Source organism: Convolutriloba macropyga, chromosome 7, assembly GCF_964194025.1.
Source record: "Convolutriloba macropyga chromosome 7, txConMacr16.3, whole genome shotgun sequence".
Lineage (NCBI taxonomy): Eukaryota > Metazoa > Xenacoelomorpha > Acoela > Convolutidae > Convolutriloba > Convolutriloba macropyga.
Window position 1 is genome coordinate 24,235,244 of NC_134474.1, and position 23,200 is coordinate 24,258,443.

Sequence of the window (23,200 nt, forward strand, 5' to 3'; positions counted from 1 at the left end):
GTATCAAATACCGAATAGAGACTCGTTAATTCAAACGATTTCTCAAACATTGTCAACGGCGCCGCAGAGACTGCTTATTTTACGACTCTTGATTTGCAGTACGCATACAGCCAACTAAAATTACATAGTGATACGGCCCGCCATTGTAACTTTAATATGGTAAGCGGAGATATAACCGGCACATATCGCTTCAAAACTGGATTTTACGGTCTTACGGATATGCCAGCTGAATTTCAAAAAGCAATTGATTGCACTCTTGCAGGTCTAGATAATACTTTCTGTTTCTTGGACGATATATTGATAGTGAGCAGAGGTGGAATAGAAAAACATCTCGATTTAGTACGGAAATGTCTGATAAAATTAGATCAATATTATCTCCGAATAAATCTTGCAAAATATCACTTCGCAAAAAAAATGGAATGGCTCGGACATAATATTACACAATCAGGTATAACACCATTGTCAAATAAAACGGATGCAATCGGAAAATTATCAGCACCTACCAATCTTAAAAAACTCCGATCGTTTATGGGTTCAGTACATCATTAGGAAAATTCATTCCAAATTTGTCACAACTATGCTACCCACTTCGACCTCTCCTTAAGAAAAATACAAAATTTATCTGGACGGAAGAACATGAAAAACAGTTCTCATTGATTAAAGAAAAGACTGTAGAAACAACCGAAAATAAACATTTTAACCCGGAATTAGAAACACGAATTAAATGCGACGCCTCACGCAAGGGTTTGGGATGCGCATTGGAACAACGAACACCTAATGCGTGGCATACAGTAGCATTTGCGTCACGATTCTTGAATTCTGTTGAGGACAGATACAGTATAAATGCGCTCGAACTTTTGGGAGTTGTCTGGTCCATGGAACATTTTAAATATTATTTATACGGCAAACCGTTTACTGTAATAACTGATCATAGGGCTCTTCTATCAATCATGAGAGAGAACAGATCTAACAAATCTTACAATAGTAGATTGACACGTTGGGTAGATCGATTACTACCATTTGATTTTTCAATTGATCATCTCCCTGGCTCAAAAATGGGATTAGTAGATTATATCTCTCGCGACTCGCAACAAAAAGCTGTTAATATATCTGCATTTGACGAGCAATTTATAGTAGCAAAATTGGATGTAATTAAACGCAGCGCGAAACGCTTCTTATTAAATGCTGACAATTACGTCGATTTCGCAGCGCGAAATCCGCTTACAAAACGAGCTTCAAATAATCCAAATTCCTCTAACAAATTATGCAGTGAATTCGCACCACGAATTCCAGAATATTCTACAATTACGAATAATGATAACTCAATTAACGAATTAACACCAAATAACTCAAATTCCAATATCAAAATCGAGACACATAACATTCCTCACTCGCTTTTTGCCTTGAATCGTTCTACCGATCAGTTGCTACCTAAATTAAACAATTTTCAACGAATTGCAAACAAACTCAAAACAATCTACATGATGTCGCAATCGAATTCAGATGAAGAAACCTTGATGCAAGTCAAACAATCGACGCCTTCCAGAGTAAGATTCGCTGAGACCGTCATCAACTCAAGCAGTGTCCGCAACACCAATCACCCCTACTACTGATACAACAACAGTAACATCGCCTTCAGTAGATGACCTCTATTTGGACTCATTCAACTTCGCTCTCTCAAAGATCTTTTCGAGTTCATTAATGGCTAGTCTTACAACCAAAGATGCTATTCTAAAAGAGATACGGGATTGCATCTTAACCGAAAATGAGGACCGATGAAAACAGATATCACCATACATACATTCAGTCTTGAAAGATCTACATGTCAAGAATGGATGTGTCTGCATCGACGACAGGATAGCCCTTCCCCATGCAATCAAAGATGCATACGTCGACGCCATTCAGGCAACTCATCCTGGAACATGGGGGATGACAGATATTGCAACTCATGCGTGGTGGCCATATATGCACAGGGACATAATTACAAAGACTGCAAAAAGCAACCCCTGTGTAAAGATTGGTAAAAATTTAAAATCTATTATACCTGCTAATAAATGGGCACCATTAAAGTTATGCAAAGTTCCAAATGAAGAAATTCAAATTGATTTTGGAGGACTAATTTTTAATGAAAAAAATCAAGAGATTTACTTTCTTGCATGTATAGATCGATTTTCAAAACTTACAACAGCAGAAGTTTTCGATAGAGCTAATGCAGATAATATTTTGAAATTTCTTCAAGAGTATGTTTTGCTACACGGTATACCCCGTACAATTAGATTGGATCAAGCTCGATGCCAAACGGGACAACAAATTAAAACATTTTGTAGTCAAAATAACATACATTTAATTGAAGCTCCAATACACGATCACAGAGCAATTGGCTTAGTTGAGAGGCTAAGAGGCTAATACAAACAATCAATAATAGATAAGCTTGCATTAAAACGGCGGCGCGAAATCAATTCAATGTGAGAGCTTCAATAAATTCAATAATTTACCAGCTACGAATATGCCTTCAAAAGACTATTAATATATCACCATTTGAAGCACATTTTGGTAGAAAGGCGAATACTCAATTAAGTAATATAACGACTAAACCGGACCCAAAAAGTCTGACATTATTTTAAATAAATATTTCGATTTGGAGACTGTCAGATGGGAGGAACTCATTTCTGACGAAAACTGGGACAACGAGGGAAGGAGTGACACAGAACATGAGTTGAACAGAGACAGACTAAGCAAAGATGCAACAAAACGAAAAATTGAGGACCCGAACAAAGAATCCAGAGGGATTCCCCACCCAGACGTCGGACAATCAGTGCCACGAACAGAAGCTTCATTAGAAGTAAAACTCGCCAAAAATAGACAACGCACGAAACGATCTAAGAAAAACCTATATGGGTTATACGACGTGTTGGCGCCCAGTTCTTCGATGGTAAAAACAGATACATTCACTTCAGTAATAAAAGAATCAGGAAAAATAGATGTAACCATCCGAAACTCAGACTTAGCCAAATTTGGCACAAAAACCGAACGCCAGACCGAATTACAAGTGTACGCAAATCGACGACCAAAGACACCAACGGGGAAAACAACAGAAGATCTGATCAGTCATCACGCAAAAGAGTTAAAAAAGAAACTAGGAGGCAAACGCATGAAGCACAGGAAATTAGCAGACAATGTCAGTACGGTTTCCTCAATACATTCCAATGTAACACGCGCTCTACGGGTATGAATGCCGACTAAACCAAAGAGAACAATAACAACAGCACCGCTAAAACAACCCACAGAAAAAACAAGCGATTTCGCGGTGCCAATGGAGATGCCATTGACTTCTATTGTAATAGCGGAGCCACCTCGCAGACCAAAACGTAAAGCTGCTGCCAAAGCCTCAGCTGCACTAATTCCATTGAAACGAAATCGATCAACCCTTTCGGTTACTGAATTATATGAATCAGTCACATCTGTACAAACTTGTCCCCCTACAACATCCACTCCTGGTGTATATGCGAGAAACAAAAGGAGACATATCATCAAACAAAAACGGATACAGAACAAATCGATAATTTCAGCCATAAAGACGGCCGCTGCCCAAAGTCAACAAAACGAAACTGATTTTACAGTCGACGCATGCTCACCTACACAGTCGTACCCCACACAATACTACGTTTCGCCTAATTATGAGGGACCAGAGACATCGATGACGGTCGGCGAGGCTGAAAGATACTATGAGAGTGATAGTGATTAAAAAATGTTTAATCAAACTAATGACATTTTAACACAAGTAAAACATTTTTGAATCAAAACCTTATAGTATTATTTATTTAACCAGTACATATGTTATTAATTTTATGATAAATAACTCGTAATGTGGTACATAAGTACATTTCATTCTGGGGCTATTGATTTGGTACAGCAAATCAAGTTATTTTAGTTAAATTAAATTTAGTTCACTTTCATTTACCATTTAATTTTAATCATCATTTTAGTTCTAGTTTGAAGCTCAAATCTTAAGTTTTCACAATTTTAAATTTGTTTACATCCTGTGTCTGATAACTTTGTCTGTTCATGATGTTCATGTCGTCTTGTGATCTTAAGTTGCCGCAATAGGAATTGTAGTGTCGTGATCAAATTGTTCATCAGTTTTAGTTATTTTAATTTGTTTCATTCTGCTCATTTTCTTAATTCAATTTAGTTGCCTCTCTCTTAAACTAGATTTCGCTCCGCCAAAGTCTTAATTTAGACTAGATAAAATTTATGCTTATTTCGCTAAGCGAAATACCCATCCAATAAAAGAACGAACTTTCGCTCGGCCAAATCTACAATTATTCTGCATTCAGAATATTAAATCAACAAGCAGCAAAATTAAGTGTCGATTCGCTCCGCGAATAAACCAATAAATTGGAATAGTAAACTTGAATAAATCGGCACCGCGAATCAACCCAACCTACAGATTGCTTATCTGTACGACAGTATCGTTCACTATTTTTGTTAATTTTCTATTTTATCAGAACACTAATTTGCTCTTAATCGCAAACTTATCCTATCTTTTGTGTATTTAATTTCAATGATAAATGAATATCAAGCTTTTGATGTAATATTTGGATATTTGGCTTGATATCAGGCATATGAATATTTTGAATATTTGGCTTGATATCAGGCATATCAAGCCAAAATGATTTCTGCAAGAACAATTAACACCAGTGAAGCAAGCTCATTAGTTTTGTTCTCCTACGCCCGATGGCACCCAGCCAATCCAACACAATAAACATTAAAAGAAGTATCACACGAGTAAAACCTTGAGTCTTGTCCTCTTAACTTGTTTTTTAATTGGCAACAATTTAATTTGCAAAATTCGATCTTGTGTGTTAAATTTTAGTATTGAAACACGGAAAAGCTAGTCCTTTTTCAAATATTCAAAATGTCAACGAATAGATATTTTTGGCCTGATGAACTCAAAGGCTAAAAAATGAAACAGAGTAGAGACATTTGTGGTATAATAGTACATTTTTAGTTTGGGGCTATCGTTTGGTGTAGCTAAATTGGTTCATTTTATGTTTAATTTATTTTAGTTCATTTCATCTACCTTTATTTTGTTCATTCATTTAGTTCTAGTTTTGAAGATCGAATCTTATGTTTTCAAACTTTTAAAATTGTTTACATCCTGTGCATGATCTTTTGTCTGTTCACATTGTCTCGTGATTGTAAATTGCCGCATTTAGAAATGTAATCTTATGAACAAATTGTTAATCAGTTTTGTTAACTTTATCTAAATTCATTCTCTTCATTTTCGCAATTCAAATTAGTTGACTCTCTCTTGAACTAGAATCCGATCCGCCAAAGTCTTATTTTAGACGTGTAAAAAATTTAGTATAATTCGCTAGGCGAAATATCCTATAAACAATTGAAAACGATTTCGCTACGCCAAATCTGCCTAAATTCTGTAACCAGGATATTCAATCCGCAAGCAACAAATATTAGCGTTGAATCGCACCACGAAATCACCACTAAATAGCCGCTGTAGAATACGCTAATCGACGCCGCGAATCAACTCATTCCTACAGATTGTAAATCTGTACGACATGGCGCAGTCAACTCGAGAATCTAGAAAAACACCGTTGTCGATAGAGCCATTTTGGGAACGACCAACTTCAGACACACCAATCAGATGGGAGAAATGGAGAATTCAAGTAAAACTAGCGATTCTCGCTCGAGAGAATATCACTATAGACACACTGCTACAACCCAAATCAACGACAGTCCGATTGCCAGTGGAACCGAAGTACGAGATGCCAATTGAAGATACAACAGATGAAGCGGAGAGAGAGCATCGAATTAGAAACAATCAGTTGAAGTTGCAATGGGAACTAAAATGTCAAAAGATAACAGAACCGGGAATACTATGCGGGGAACTTCCATGGAATTTGTGTGACCAAAAATGCGTATCTCTGTTGTACCTAAGTATTGGTACTGAAGGAAGACGACTATTGACACAAAAATTTCCGCACGACAATATTTACGATTTGACTACCCTCAAACTTTGGGAAATGATGGAGATAGCATTTATCCGCCCAAGAAATATCATATTTGATCGCTACGTGTTCCTCGGAAGCAGAAGAAGGGTGAAACTGTAGAACAATTCTACAGCATCTTGAAAGAATTGGATGAAAATTGCGACTTTGAAAACCGTGAAGAAGCAATAATCAGGGACATTTTCATCACGAACATGTTGGATGATGACATTCAGCGGGAGCTTCTACGGGATACAGTTGAAGGAGAGGTCACTCAGCATTGCAGTCAACATGGAAATGGGTAATCAGAATCAGCAGAGAATTTCATCTAATAACGGTGCAACTGGCAGTACAGTGAACGCAATACAACAATTCAATCGATTTCGCGGCGCGGGTGTACGTGGAAATCAATCAAGTAGAGCAGTCGTCAACCGCGCATCCGTTGGACAATGTCGTGGTTGTGGACAAATTTGGACACCAACACATCGTCAGGTTTGCCCTGCAATGAGTAAGAAATGTAATCACTGTGGTTTGCAAAACCATTTTGCTAAGGTATGTCGACGAAGACTTAACAATACAAGAAATACTCAACAAACCAATCGCATTAACACTGTAGAAACTGCTGAAACATCTAATCAAAATTCTAGTCAGGAAAATCAGAACGTCAATTATATCAATTATAATGAACAAATCAACTCAGACTATGATTCTTCGGTTGATAATTACGTTGCAACAGTCGAAAGTATTAGTTCACCAAATTTAGCACTGAAAAATTTGTCATTAACGATTAGAAACACAAATTTTGATTTACTTCTCGAATCCGGTAGTGGTTGTACCATTATTAATATGTCACTTGCAAGAGAAATAATGTTCAATTGTGCGCAATCACAATGGTCGGAGAAAAAACCATTAGAATTGAAGTCTTTTTCTAACGATATTGTTCAACCTCTTGGCACTTTAAAAACGCCCGTAAAATGTAATGATTGGAACATTCAGAAAGCAAAAATCACAGTCGTAGCTGATGGGTTACGACCAATATTAGGACGAGATCTTTTTGATCAGTTAGGCATCACAATTTCTCAGAAACCTTGTCCGAAAACAGAGGTCAATAATATAGATCAACCTTGTGCAATAAAGAGATCACTTGCAAAGGAGTTTCCCGATTTGATATCCCGAATTGGAAAATCAAAAAATCATAAGGTCAATTCAAAATTCCACAAAAATTATCGAGTAATACATCAGAAAGGAAGAAAAGTGCCAATACATCTTCAACCGAAAGTGAAAATTGAATTAGAAAAACTATTAAACGAAGGACAAATAGAAAAATTAAACAACTGTTCTGGTCAATTTTTCATATCTCCGATTGTCATTACGGTAAAAAAAGGACAAATCAATCAAAATAGCACTTGATTCAAAAATTCTAAATAAAGCTATTCATAAAAACAAGTATCAAATGCCCAACATAGATTCGCTAATTCAAACAATCTCGCAAACACTGTCAACGGCGCCACAGGAGACTGCTTATTTTACAACTCCTGATTTGCAGTACGCTTATAGTCAACTTAAGTTACACAGTGATACGGCCCGCCATTGTAACTTTAATAATGTTAGCGGAGATATGACTGGCACATATCGATTTAAAACAGGATTTTACGGTTTAACGGGTATGCCAGCTGAATTCCAAAAAGCTATTGATTGTACCCTTGCTGGTTTGGAAAATACTTTCTGTTTCTTGGATGATATCTTGATCGTAAGCAGAGGAGGAATCGAAAAACGTCTGGATTTGGTACGAAAATGCCTAATAAAACTAGATCAAGAAAACTTACGCATAAATCTTGCAAAATGCCATTTCGCAAAAGAAACGATTGAATGGCTCGGACATAATATTAAACAATCAGGTGTAACTCCACTTTCAAGTAAAACGGATGCAATTGGAAAATTATCAGCACCTACTAATCTTAAACAACTTCGACCGTTTATGGGTTCAGTACATCATTTAGGAAAATTTATTCCAAATTTGTCACAATTATGTTACCCCCTTCGACCTTTGCTAAAGAAAAATTCAAAATTTCTTTGGACGGAAGAGCATGAAAAACAGTTCTCCTTAATAAAAGAACAAATTACGGAAACCACTGAAAATAAACATTTCAACCCGGAAATAGAAACACGAATTAAATGCGACGCCTCACGCAAGGGTTTGGGATGCGCATTGGAACAACGAACACCTAATGGGTGGCATACAGTAGCATTTGCGTCACGATTTTTGAACTCTGTTGAAGACGGATATAGTATAATGAACTAGAACTTCTGTGTGTTGTTTGGTCCGTGGAACACTTCAAATATTATTTATACGGGAAACCCTTTACTGTGATAACTGATCATAGAGCTCTTCTCTCAACCATGAGAGAAAACAGGTCTAACAATTCATATAATAGTAGACTGACACGTTGGGTAGATCGATTACTACCATTTGATTTCTCAATTGATCATCTTCCTGGCACAAAAATGGGATTAGTGGATTATATCTCTCGCGACCAGCAACATCAAGCTGTTAATATATCTGCATATGACGAGCAATTTATTGTAGCTAAATTGGATGTAATTAAACGCAGTGCAAAACGCTTCTTATTAGACGCCGAAAATTACGTCGATTTTGCAGCGCGAAATCCGCTTACAAAACGAGCATCAAATACTCCAAATTCCTCTAACAAATTATGCAGTGAATTCGCACCGCGAAATCCAGAATATTCTACAAGTACGCAAATTGGTAACCCAATTAGCGAATTAACAATAAATAATTTAAATTCCGACCCAAAATCGAGACAACTAACATTCCTTACTCGCTTTTTGCCTTGAACTGTCCCACTGAACAGTCGCTCTCTAATTTAAACAATTTCCAACCAATCGCCACAAAATTCAAAAACGTATACATGATGTCCCAATCAACTTCCGACGATGAAACCCTGATGACAGTCAAACAATCGACTCCTTCGAGAGTACGATTTGCAGAAGAGGGACCCTCAACAGCTCAAGCAGCACCCGCAACTCCAATAACGCCCACAGCCGATACAACAGCCACTTTGCCGTCAGTAGACGACCTCTACCTGGACTCTTTTAACTTCGCGCTCTCCAAAATCTTCTCCAGCTCCCTAATGGCCAGCCTGACAACCAAGGACGCAATTTTGAAAGAGATTCGCGACTGCATTCTTACGGACAACGAAGATAGATGTAAACAAATATCAGCTTACATCCATTCCTTCTGGAAAGACTTGCATGTAAAGAACGGGTGTGTCTGCATAGATGACAGGATTGCCCTTCCCCATGCGATCAAAGATGCCTATGGAGACGCCATCCATGCAACTCATCCTGGCAAATGGGGGATGATCGATATGGCAACACACGCGTGGTGGCCATATATGCACAGGGACATAGCTACGAAAATTGCAAAGTGCAACCCCTGTGTCAAGATTGGTAAAAATTTAAAACCTATTATACCTGCAAATAAATGGGCACCATTAAAGTTATGTAAAGTCCCAAATGAATAAATTCAAATTGATTTTGGAGGACCCATCTATAATGAAAAAAATCAAGATATATATTTTCTTGCATGTATTGATCGATTTTCGAAATTCCCAACAGCAGAAGTATTTGATAGAGCTAATGCAGATAATATTTTAAAATTCCTTCAAGAGTATGTTTTGCTACACGGTATACCCCGTGCAATTAGATTGGATCGAGCTCGATGCCAAACGATCACAGAGCAATTGGTTTGGTTGAAAGGCTAATTCAAACAATCAAGATTCGCTTAGCTTGTATTAAAACGGCGGCGCAAAATCAATTCAATGTGAAAGCTTCAGTTAATTCAATAATTTATCAGCTACGAATATGTCGTCAAAAGACTATTAATATATCACCATTTGAGGCACATTTTGGTAGAAAAGCGAATACGCCATTAAGCAATATAACGACTAAACCAGACCAAAAAAGACTGACTAACAAAAACATTTTAAATAAATATTTAGATTTGGATACTGTCAGATGGGACGAGCTCATCACAGACGATAACTGGAACAACGATGAACGTAGCGACATTGAGATAGAGGTGAATAAGAACAAACTGGGCAAAGAGGCGATGAAACGGCAAAAGGAGGACCCGAATAAGGAATCAAGATTGATTTCTCATCCAGATGTGGGACAATCTATACCCAGAACGGAAGCATCATTGGAGGTAAAGCTGGCAAAAAAGAGACCTGGCACGAAAAGATCAAAGAAAAGTCTCGATGGCTAATATGAAGTCTTAGCACTACGATCTTCAGTAATCAAACCAAACGAATATACCTCAGTCAATAAAGAACCTGGAAAGAGAGACGTGACAATCAGGAACTCGAATTTAGCAAAGTTTGGGACGAAGGCGGAACGTGACACAGAATTACAGGTGTACGCTAACCGACGCCCACAATTACCAACGGGCAAAACAACAGAAGAGCTCATAAACCATCACGCAAAAGAATCCAGAAAGAAGTTAGAAGGAGGAAAACGAATGAAGCATAGGAAAAGGGCAGATGACGTTAGCACAGTGTCGTCAATTCATTCAAATGTTACACGCGCCCTCCGTGTACGAATGCCAACAAAGCCCAAAAGACAACTGTCAACAGCGCCGCCAAAACAACCCACCGAATTAAGTAGCGATCTCGCGGTGCCAATGGAATTACCCCCCACAAGCATCGTTATCCCGGAGCCACCTAGTAGGCCAAAGCGAAAAGCAGCTACAAAGGCATCTGTAGCATTAATTCCAACAAAACGAAAGCGCTCCACAGTATCGGTCACAGAATCGGATGAATCTGCGACTTCAGTTCAAACTTGCCCTCCCACAACTTCAAGTACTGGAGCAATTGGGAAACATAAAAGACGACAAAAAATCAAGAAACAACAAATTGAGAATAAATCAATAATTTCTGCCATACAAACAGCCGCAGCACAATCTAATCAAGAGGAAACTAATTTTACAGTCGGCCCATGTTCTCCAACAACCTCATACCCTACCCAATTCTATGTCTCACCCAATTATGAAGAACCAGAATTGTCGATGACAGTTGGCGAGACTGAGAGATATTTCGAAAGTGAGAGTGATTAAAGTACATTTCTCTAAAACTGTTGCGTTCAAAACTCTGATTAAAAACATTACAGTATTAATTATTTTAGCAAGTACATATGATTATTAATTTTCTGATAAATAACTTTGTTTTTTATTTTCGCCAAGGGGGAAATGTGGTATAATAGTACATTTTTTGTTTGGGTCTATCGTTTGGTGTAGCTAAATTGGTTCATTTTATTTTTAATTTAATTTAGTTCATTTCAACTACCTTTATTTTGTTCATTCATTTAGTTCTAGTTTTGAAGATTGAATCTTATGTTTTCATACTTTTAAATTTGTTTACATCCTGTGCATGATCTTTTGTCTGTTCACATTGTCTCGTGATTGTAAGTTGCCGCATTTAGAAATGTAATCTTATGAACAAATTGTTAATCAGTTTTGTTAATTTTATCTAAATTCATTTTCGTCATTTTCGCAATTCAAATTAGTTGACTCTCTCTTGAACTAGAATCCGATCCGCCAAAGTCTTAATTTAGACGTGTAAAAAGTTTAGTATAATTCGCTAAGCGAAATACCCTATAAACAATTGAAAACGATTTCGCTACGCCAAATCTGCCTAAATTCTGTAACCAGAATATTCAATCCGCAAGCAACAAATATTAGCGTCGAATCGCACCACGAAATCACCACTAAATAGCCGCTGTAGAATACGCTAATCGACGCCGCGAATCAACTCATTCCTACAGATTGTAAATCTGTACGACAACATTATTAGCGTGAAATTTTTTCTCATCATGAAAACTCTTGCCACTCTGTTCCGCTTTCAGAACTGTAGATACAAATGTTTTTCTGCTTGTAACGTATGATAGTGGATCAGAAACAAAAATGACAGCTGTAAAATTTCCCTAATTTTAAAGACCTTTCCAACTCTCCGTTAAATTGATTGCAATTTGGATTTTCAGTGGAAGCTAAAAACCCAACGGTCGGATGATCATTTTTCACACACGGGAAGGAACTCATAAAATGTGGGTCGCCCAGGTCGTCTAGGAGTAGAAACTTGAAAATTGACATTTTTTTCATTTTTTGCCCCAGCAGATTAGCTAGATTCATTCTATTGAAACCATGAGCACGCTAACATCACTCGCAGTGCATTGGGCCTGCCAAAAAATTCGATCCAATTTTTTTTTCATTTTTTTTAAACTGTAGTAAATTACAGTTTTGTGATAACAGCAATCCTAAGGCCATTATCAATTTTTGGATAGCGTCATACGCTATTGGAAGAGATGCAAATACGGTAGCAAAGCTATTCCAAGTTCTCCCGCATTTTCGCAATTGCATGCCGATCTTTTTCTTGGTCACCTTTTCTTACAATTATCTCAAAACCCACAAAACATTACTCCAAAAACTGCAACAATTAATGCACATTTTCATCCTTACATATGGCAACAACATTTTGCTCAGCGTTGTTGAGAAAAAACTTTCAAAACTTTTGTCTATTTTTTCTGAAAAGCTAAAAAAAAGATAATTTTTTGTTAAACTTCAATCATTTTCACGGATTGTTTATAAAGGAGAGGAATTCTCAGGTTGTTTTTACAAAACTATGGTATATAATTTGTTCCCTGTTCAGAGAATGATTTTTAACCTTTTGACATAAAAACAAAAAAAATACGATTTTTTCACACCAAATGCGAACTATTTTTCATATGTCATCACCTTCATCACCTTATACAAGTTGATCTTCTTCTCGATTTTTAGAAATAGTCCGAAGATGGAAAACAAATTTATTAATTTTTCCCCATTTGCTGTTGCATTTTCTATAACTTAATATTTTTGAATATCATGTCTGCCTAACCCCGAGCAAGGTTCAGACCGCTGCTCAAGTTTTGGCTATCACCGTTTCCCACGTGAAAAGTTCCCGCTCTTCCCGAATATCTACTGAAGTGTAAAGAGATGCTGATAGCTTGACCGTTATCAAAATTTTGTTCCCAGTGCTTCACAAAATTTAAAAGAATTCACCGCAGACGAACCTTTCATTCAGTCGCTTTTAAAAATGCACTGAAAAGCGATGAAATTATGTAAGAAATGCGCTGAATTCTCAGCACGTTTCTTGCAAAGTTTCAGCGCATTTCAGCACATTTCAGCGCATTTTTATGTAAGGTTTTTGCGCTGAATTTTTTGAAAAATCAGCGCATTTCAGCGCATTTCTTACGAAATTTTTCTCGACCCGGGTATGTTTCTTCAGGCTGCAAACCATCATTGAAAAAGCTTGTCTCTAGAGTCGGAATATGTCATTATTGCTTTATGCTTGTTTTTTGTTAATATAAGTGGCTTTATTATTGCAGCTCATTTACGTCAGATTACGAGACAAATATGTACTTTTATGCAACCATGACGCATAACCGCAGTCGAATCCTCCGCCCCTTGAAACCTGCAAAAACCACGTTTGAACAATTCTGTCAGCTCGTGATTGATCGTAAACATAAAGCCATTTTGATTGCTCAACCAATGTCAGGTATCAAAACAAAATCAATCAATTATACCCCCTGCAATTTTCCAACCCAAATATTTAACTAAAGCTGTTGTTTACTTTTCCTCCCCTCCATGGATGACATTTGACACGTATGATAATAACTGGGAATGGGTAGCAATAACAAATTAGCTGCAAATTTGGGATCCTTGCAACTGTCAATCAAGTTGGTTTATTATGAAAACATGCAAAGTTGTGTAAGTGGTCCCTTATAATGAATTCGTTCTGAAAGCCACTGGGAATTTAACCCAGACTTCGATTCATTTCTAATTCAATTCTAAAGAGAGTAAAGTCAATCACATGGCAAATTGCGGCCCCCTTTGAACCATTTTAAGTTCGTAGAAAACTTCTTCGCACTCAAATACTTTAAATGTTAAATCTATTAAAAGATTTTTGAAAATAGCACTAAATTTATACCAGAAACAACTTTTTTTTCCGTATTTCATGCCAGAATAATTTATTAAAATTTGTATGCAACAATTGAGACAATTATCCAATTCAGGAAAATGGAATACATGCTGCTTCAACTTTTCTCAAAACTTTTTGGCTCTAAAACTAGTCTTAACTTCAAAGTTCAACTTATTCTGATTGTTTTGATCGCTAATTTAATTTCGAGTTATCCAACATTATCTCAGACAGAAGAATCGGAGTTGTTGAGAATTATGAAGACAGAAAACAACCTGACAAAACTTGACGAACATGGTCATCCGATCAGATTCCACCAATGGTATCACTCGGTTGTGTCACGTGCTCTGCCGATGGTTGAACCAACTACAGTTAGTCCGGAACTGATTCACGAGTCAGATATGCGACTTCGGTTCATGATGCAACCGAAAAGAGATGATGCAAACGTTGCAATTCCTGGAAGAATTTCTGACGAAAATGCGATGTCTATGAGGCGAGATATTCAACATGGAAAATATCAATCATTGCCGATATAAACTATTAAAACTTAATAACTCTAAAGCAGTTAAAATCTATTTTTGTATGCAAATTCAGTGATCTATAATTAACTATTTATTAATCCAAAGAAAACTTTTAGAGACAAGTTAATTTTTGCAATTGGCACTCAACTTCTTCAGCACGTGCAGCCCAAGCTTCACTTACACGTTATAAGTTGTTGACTGTGACCAAATTGTGAGAGAATTTCATGTTAACAGATTGCATCAAGTTCATAGATGTCCTCTGACTAGCTGTTACAGCACTGTATGTGTGGGGGGTTAAACTTTATGCATTAATGATTATTCGTTAATTTCTGTTCAATTTCACTCCAGCCTTAAATAGATGATTTGATTTACATTCAAAAGCTGAAAACCCGGGTCGAGGTGTCACCTCCAATCAACGCAAAAATATGTAAGATAAGCGGTTTATGCGGAAATTTTTGTAAGATAAGCGGTGAATGCGGTGAAATTACATAAATCAGGCGGTGAAGGCGGTGAAAAAAGCTTTATCGCATGGTAGCGCTGAAATTGCATAATTTCACCGCTGAATTTAGCGGTGAAATTACATAAATTCACCGCTTCGAAAAAAGTGTACGAATTATGTAAGATAAGCGGTGAATGCGGTGAAATTACATAAATTCACCGCTCAACTTAGTGGTGAACTTACATAAATCCACCGCTTAGAAAAAATTGTTTAAGATGTTTGAGATCAGCAAAGAATGCGTTGAAATTAATGGTGAGTGTGAAAGGAATTGTTAGATTTGCCTTCCCACTAAAAATACCCCTTAATCTCACATCTTTTTGACACTTTTTTTCTAAGCGGTGAATTTATGTAATTTCACCACTAGAGTAAGCGGTGAACTTACAAAAATTCACCACATTTCACCACTAAAATATGTAATTTTACCGCTAAAAAGTGCAAATCTTACAAAAATTCACCGCGCAAAATTTGAAGAAAATAGAGTGAATTTGATTTATATCCAAACAAATAATAAAAGAATATAGTGAGAGATGGCGCAGTGGAAGAAGAAGTGGATGACATGCAGGAGGTGAGAGATTCGGACCCTTGTAAGGGCGGTGAAATTACATATTTTAGCGGTGAGTGGTGAATTTTTGTAAGATCACCGCTTAGTGTAGCGGTGAACTTACAAAATTTTACCGCATTCACCGCATTTCACCGCAAAATTACGTACGAAATTTGCGGTGAAAAAACTAACTTTTCACCGCTTATCTTACACATTTTTGTATTATTTTCTCAACCCGGGAAAAGTTAAAGGCTTTGGCCTAATTTCCACAGTTCTTAAATTAGCCACTTTTGTGGAAGGTCGATACCGACAATCTCTTCCTAAACTGTGAAAGTAAGCTATACCCTTAAAATTCCTATGCCCTGTGTATACACATAGCGATACGAATTTAAGTTAAACGCTCGGTCAAGTTTCACCTATGAAAATTTAGGTATACTTCTGTGATGCAATGAAAACAAGACGACTCATGCGAGACTGGGTGTAGCTCAGAATGTTTCAAAACCCGGGTTGACAAAAAGTTTTAATCATAGAATTTTCATACTATGGAGCATCGACTTCGTATTCAAAAAGTCTTCAGAAATTGGTAGGACTACGATTTTGATGAATGAAAGTTTTATGACTATAACTTTTCCATAATGAGAGTTCTATGACTAAAACTTTTACATAAATTGAAGTTTTATGACTACAACTTTTACATAAAATGGAAGTTCTAGGGTTACTACTTCTCCATAACAACAGAAATGAGGCATTTAAAGAGTCTTGGTTTTTTCTTGAGTCCTCATGAGCTTCTTAAATTACGAGGGGAAAAACAGTTTTGACCATTTTTTTTTTGCAGAATAAGCAAAAATGGAGGCTTTTTTCCAAGACATGATATATATATAGCTAAAATCTAAAATCCCGGATAGGCCAGGAATATTATAGCACATCATAAAAGCAAAGAAACAAAGGACAATTAAAATAAAACAAATGGGAGAAGGTCCCTTAAAGGGGATGAAGGGAGGGATTTTTAACATAAAACTAATTTTTTTGGAAAGAAAAACATTTTATCCGCCAAAATTTAAACGAAGACGCCCAACAAAAAAATTAGTGCCGTACAATCGTTATGGATAGAAGGCACTGCCAAAACAGTATGGGTAACATTGAATAACTCTTTGACCCAGAAGCTACTAATATATTTTTGAAATATGATTGAGTTTTTGAGAAAAATTTGACGAAATTATAAATTTGACGTTATATATCACTTATTAATAGCTCTCAAGTTTGTGAAAATTTTTTTCTTGTTCTGAGAACAAAAACATTTTTCACTATCAGTTTTGCAAAACTTGAATCGAAGCACTTTTTGGATAAAGTTTGATTCAAAAATTTTTCAGTATCAAAACTGAAGAATCGCAATCTCAATTGGATATGATTTTATCATACAAAAATTATGCATTGTCAACATACAGCAGCTCATCAGAAAGTTCAGAAAGAACAATCAATCACATATAAAAAATTTGAAGAAAACAAAGACACTAATTCGCGAAGTTAAAATGTAGCAATCAGTCTCCACCCAAAAAGTTGCAAACAGATAAATGACCAATTTTTTCCCGTGCAAATTTTTTTCTTATTGAAAACATGCGAAAACAAATCTCTAAAACAGTTGCAAGAAAATCTCAAAATACGTCATCATTTATGAAGAGTTATCATGACTTGTTGATCATGTCTATTTGCGTTTTGTTAACTCTGAATTAACCAAGAATACATTGATAGGATGGTTGCAGTTTGCACAGATAGTATTCTTCTTCTTCGTTTTTCCTCAAATGATTTTTCTGATCTTCATGTCGCTTATTCCTCCCATAGACATCAATTCGGCTCATCCTAGTATAATCATAACCGCACAATATCGTAAATTGACTGAAGAGAGGAATTGATTTTAGCCAATATGTTACATCAAGTTGGTGAAAAAATCTACCTCAATAAAAAACTCAACCTGTTTTTGGTATTCGAAGTGAAAACATATGATGGTCTACTGTAAAAATTCAGTTGATTTGGACTGCTAAATGAAACAAATTCGCTTGAACAACGCAAACATTTAAGTTAAATTTATTCTGAAGTTATCAGGATGTTGAAATAGAAAAACAATTTTTTCCGTACTTTCCTGAAATTTTTTGCCTTGTCAGTGCTATGTTTTTGGGTGTCCCGTGAAAACATTTCTGCCTTTTTAGGTCATAAAAACACATGGTGACAAGGAGCTTTAACGAGGCAAAGCTACAAGGTATAGAAAAATGTTTGCTCGAATTTTCAATAGGAAAACAGATTTTCTACTTCAAAAATTTGTTCCTGATATCGGACTTTATATTTTGGTTAAAACAACTGTATAGTGGTGTTATCATCTTCTTTCATACATTCTGCTTGCTGGAATTGTGGCTCAAGTCAAGGAAAACTAATTCATAATGGTTGTTGGTTTCTAAATTCACCTGAAGTATCAGGAAAAGGCAACAGAACATAAAATTGGAAAAAAAATTTCTCGTTCAGAAAATTGTCTTTTGCTGTTGTCGTCTCAAGTATCCCTTATTTGTTCAATTCTTTCCTATTTCAAAAATACATTTTACAGGGAAATACCGGATGAGGGTTTAATTTTTTAAATAGATCTTTATTTTCAACCTGCAAAAAATAATTGTTGTTGAAAGAGAAAAACTGTGAAGTTGTTGCCTTAACCCCTGCTATGTTTTTTGGTGTCCCCTGAAAAACTTTTCCGAGTTTTTATGTCCAAAAAACATATAATGACAAAAGAACTCTAACGAGGCAAAGTTACAGAGTATAGAAATTCAGAGATTTCACTAGGAAAATCAAATTTTCTACTTCAAAAAATTATTCCTGATTTCGGGCTTCTTTTTTCAGTTATAACAACTATCTAGTGGTGTTATGCTCGTTTTTGATACACTCGATTTACTGGAATTATAGCTCATATTGAGGCTAACTGATTGTAAGGTATCAAAATTCACTTGAAGTATCAGGAAAATGCAACAGAATACAAAACTGCAAAAATTCATTTTCTCACAGAACCGTCTTCTGTTGTTCTCGTCTGAAGTATCCCCTACTTGGCCAAATAGTTCACCTTTCTACCAAATAATCTTCAAAGGAAAAACCTGAGGAGGGTTTAAAGATTGTCGTAGATGCTCAGAGGATTTATAAAATAAGTTCTACTGTTTACGGATTTTTGAAACTTTGATCGCTTTTTCGTTCTGAACTCTATACTATTCCCCTGCCTTTGCTGTGCAATTAAGTTTTTTTGACATAGCGGCTCCACTTCACAACGCAAATATATTGTTTCACAGAGTAAAAAGAAACCTCTGAAGAGAGAAGCAAAACTTCAGTTTTTTTTGTTTTTTTTTTTCATTTTCTCTTTCCTTTTACAAGACGTATTTGCATTTTTAATTTTCCAATACCCGTGTTTTATAAAACTTTTCTGTTTTATTAATATCAAATTCCTCCGGAACCTAAAAAACCTAAGAATCCCATTAAAAAAGAAAAATGGAAACCATTTAAGAAACTTTCAATCGCAGAAAATAATTAATGTTTTCATGATTTTTCTTTCGATTGGAAATTTCTTTTTAATTGGTAGTCTTTTCTTTTCATTGTTTGTAAATAAATTTGTATAGTGGAAGTTAATTATAATTATATTTTTCAGTCTCAATAATACTAACAAATACATATAATACATATAAAAAAATCTATAATTTAATTAACATCCTCCTCATTTTCCGCCTAAAACTTTTCTTTTTTCCCTAATAATTTTTTAAATAGCTCCTTCTTTCCAACGTTCAAAACATAATAGTTTCCCATAAAATCAGAACTAGCCTATATGAGTTAAAAGTTACATAGAAGAGAAAAAAAAGCCCGTTTCGCTTATATATTCCACCATTTTGAATAAATGTTGGAACCAAAAAATCCGCATTCGATTATATGTTACCCTATTTCGAAATGTTGGAACAATTATTTAACAATGAGTTCTGAGTTTAAACTTTAGCTAGGATCGAGTTAGAGTCCTACATATTGTAGGGGCAACGATAGCAAAGATCCAAGCAGAAAGCATGTAAGTACTGCTAAGGATGTCGAATTCAAGGAAGAATTGTAGCACCAAAGGTGTTGAGTCGAAACGTAAATATCGGCAATTTTACAAAGAATAGCGTCTCGATCCAAAACGCTAAGAACAGAAAAAGTGATTTTCAACTTTTCCGGAACATTAAAATTTACACAAATATCTCTCTTCAACATCAAATTCAACCGAAAGAAGTATACCAAAATAGTGTTTCAACCGGTTCGTCAGAAACATAGACATCTCAATTTTTGCTGAGCTCTGCAGAGAATCGAAATGCCTATGAATTTTGCATCTGGAAATCCATATCTAGCAACCCTACCCGTTACTATTATTTAAAAACTCAAATCCTTCTATTCGCATGGGTTCGACTTGGGTTTTATGAAAAAGGGTTACCAGAAAATCTCTATTTCTCATTGTTGAATACACTATTTAGCTCACATGGTTTTCTCTAAGATCTGGTTTGGATAACAACTGATTCAAAAGAATTCAATTCGAAGCGCCGGCTTGATATAATTTAAGAAATCAGAACAGTGAAATAGAAATTGATGTACAATCTAATTTTGAGAGTTTCTCCGCCTCGGGGGGCTTGCACAATATGTTACCGATGAGCGTTCAATTTTTGACTTGTATAAAGTACAATGAACTTATTAAGAGCAACCAACGAACTCTTAACTACCAAGCTGGAATAACTAAGCATAATGACTCACCAGAATCTTGAGTTGTTACACCTCTCGCTTACCAGAGAGATCACGTCCACGTGCGGTAATGAAACGTCGTAAGTAAAGATGTAATAGTTATACACCAGTACAAAATTGTAATAAGAAGGCAAAACTAGACTAACAAAACCAACTGTTATAAAATTTGGGGATAGAATTTAAAAGTTACCAAACCCTATGATTCTTTTATTAGTCTACTGTTTAGTTTTCGTCGAAGGAGGACGGCGACGATTGGCTGGAGGCCAGCCTCTTTTGTGGCTTTTTCTTCTGAACCTGGTTTCTGGGTTTTTCAGCGGTAACTACTTGCGAGTATAAGCTATCAATTTTTGATTGTAACAGTTCCAACTGCCTCTTGTTATAGGTACCGTTACTGCCGGACGACTCCAGTCTTGCTCTTTTTCTTTCTTTTTTAGTCAATCATTTTATCTCTTTAGTTTGTCGGTTTCGTCATTTTCAATTTTTAAGTCCTCTTGTAGTTTTTTATTACTTTTTTCCCTTCCAAACAGTACTCGCCAGAGTTGATTCTCGTATAACACTGATAACGGCTCCATAGTCTATTAGAGCGGTTAAGAGGATATTGGAAGTGTTAAGACGGGCGAGGAGGGATTGAATCCCTTATAATGGGTCCAGTCGTGTCATTTAGTAAACACAGAAAGAAAAAATTACTTTCTATATTATTTCTTTTTGTTACGTGTTTGCTTGTGGACAGTTTTTTTTGTATGAGAACTAGATCTACATGGCCAACAGTTGCGACAATTATTTTTAGTGTGCTTTTTACTTTGCACTGATAGCAAACAATCTCTGTATTAAAATTAACGCGTCGGTTGACGCTTGGTGAGCAAGATGAATTAGAGAGAGGTCTTCGAGGCAAGCGCGAATTAGAATTTCTACGGAAAGCAGATGATGAGAAACCCGTATTGTTCTTTTCATTTGTTTTGTACCTCTCGCTAGAGTTATATTGATTTCGAAAAAACTCCCGGAGTTAGAGTTAATTTGACTGATCACCAACTTATTCATCATCGAATCCATTCGATTCATAAGTCTATCAATTGATCCTACTCCGTGAGGACTACTATTTAAACCCTTATTAACGCCGCCTTGGCTTGCAATCTCTATCTTGTAGGTTGCATCCAAATGCACGGCTCTTTTTAAAGCATCCGCCAGGAAAAAATCTTTTTCTTTCCTAAATTCTAATCTACAATTCTGATCAAGCAATCCTTCCAAGAACGCTTGCATAACAAGTTGATCTCTGATTTCCTCACAATCATCAGAATATGCCTTTTCAAAAAGAAGTTTTCGATCTGCCGAGAACTCAGTAATTTTCTCAGATTCTCCTTGAGTTCATTTTCTAAGTGCTCATCTGATAAATTCTAGGGTTCTAAATATTGTTTCTCAAATGCACTCTGAAGGCTTTTGTAATCCTTTTTAGTCTCATCGTCCAGCGAATGATAGAACTCTATTGCACCAGCTCTTAACCTAATTGGAAAAATCTGATGTCTTTTATCAGTGTATAGCTGATTACCATCAACATCCAACTAAGGATTACCATCAGCGTCTTTACGAGGCGCCAGCCAAATTTGCATATTTCCTAATAAATCAAATCGAATGATGAATGCCGATATATCTCCCGTGCATTAAAAGGTTCCGGTAAAAGCATACGAGTGGTATCCGTTGATGTGGCCATTTTGTCACGCGGCGTTCGTCCGTCTTTTTGTTCAACGTTTGGTTCCGAACCAACTACAATTACTAAGTGCGCCTCACTTAAATTGTTTTGATTGCTTCCGCCAAAAACACAAAAATTGCTCAAGATTTTTGTTCGGAAGGCAGGCGTGAGCAATATTAGTTGCGCTGCAACTTTATGGTTAAAACGTTTTGTTCTTCAGAATAAAAAAAAGTTACGATATAATTTGTGTTAATTAAAAGATGTCAATCCAGGACGACTTTTATTTTGAAAACTAGTTCGAGTATTGTAGGGGATCGGGTTTAGGAACTCCTGTCACCAATCTAGCAACCCCACCCGTTACTTTATTTAAAACTCAAATTCTTCAATACGCACGGGTTCGACTTGGGTTTTTTGAAAAAGGGTTACCAGAAAATCACTAAGTCTCAATGTTAAATACACTATTCAACTTTCATGGTTTTCTCTTAAGATTTGGTTTGAATAACAACAGATTCAAAAGAATTCACTTCTAAGCGCCTGTTCGATAATCAGTAAGAAATCCGAACAGTGAAAAAGAAATTTGTGTAAAATCTGATATTGAGAGTTTCTCCGCCTCGGGGGTGTGCACCACATGTTACCGATAAGCGTTCTTTTTCTGAATTGTATAAAGTACAATGAACTTATTAAGAACGACCAACGAAATCTTAACTACCAAGGTGGAATAACTAAGCAAAATGACTCACCAGAATCTTTGTTGTTACTCATACATTTAGCTACAGACAGATTCACTGTCTCGTATTGAGTGTTAGCTATATTTGTGAATTATTGTAATTGAGCTGTCGTGCTTAGATTTGTTACGACGTGCGAACTTAATTTAAAAATAGTTTTTTGAAGCATTTAGTTAACATTCGAGTTTTTCTCTTGACAAGTTTGCAATCAAATAATTATGACCTAATGTCCATCTACGTCCTAAAATTTATTCCTGATTTCATTTTGACAGTAATTATCTGCTTTAGTTTCACCACTTCTCCTTCTATTATATAGAAAAAAACTTACTTTGCCATTTTTTTCCAAGAACCTATTGGAGGTAATCAAAAATGACTGAGTATTTATGAAAAAAACTCTGGTTGAAAATTTGGGACTGACT

At 36.0% G+C, this 23,200-nt stretch overlaps 1 protein-coding gene across 1 annotated transcript in view; it reads left to right on the forward strand.

Moving 5' to 3' along the window:
* The first annotated feature begins 1,174 nt into the window (after positions 1–1,174).
* Positions 1,175–23,200, forward strand: part of LOC142342711 (F-box and WD repeat domain-containing 11-B-like) — a 192,004-nt gene continuing 169,978 nt past the window's right edge. The window contains exon 1 of the mRNA XM_075394228.1: positions 1,175–1,184. The gene's annotated coding sequence lies outside the window, so the exon portion shown is untranslated. The remainder of the gene's footprint in view (positions 1,185–23,200) is intronic.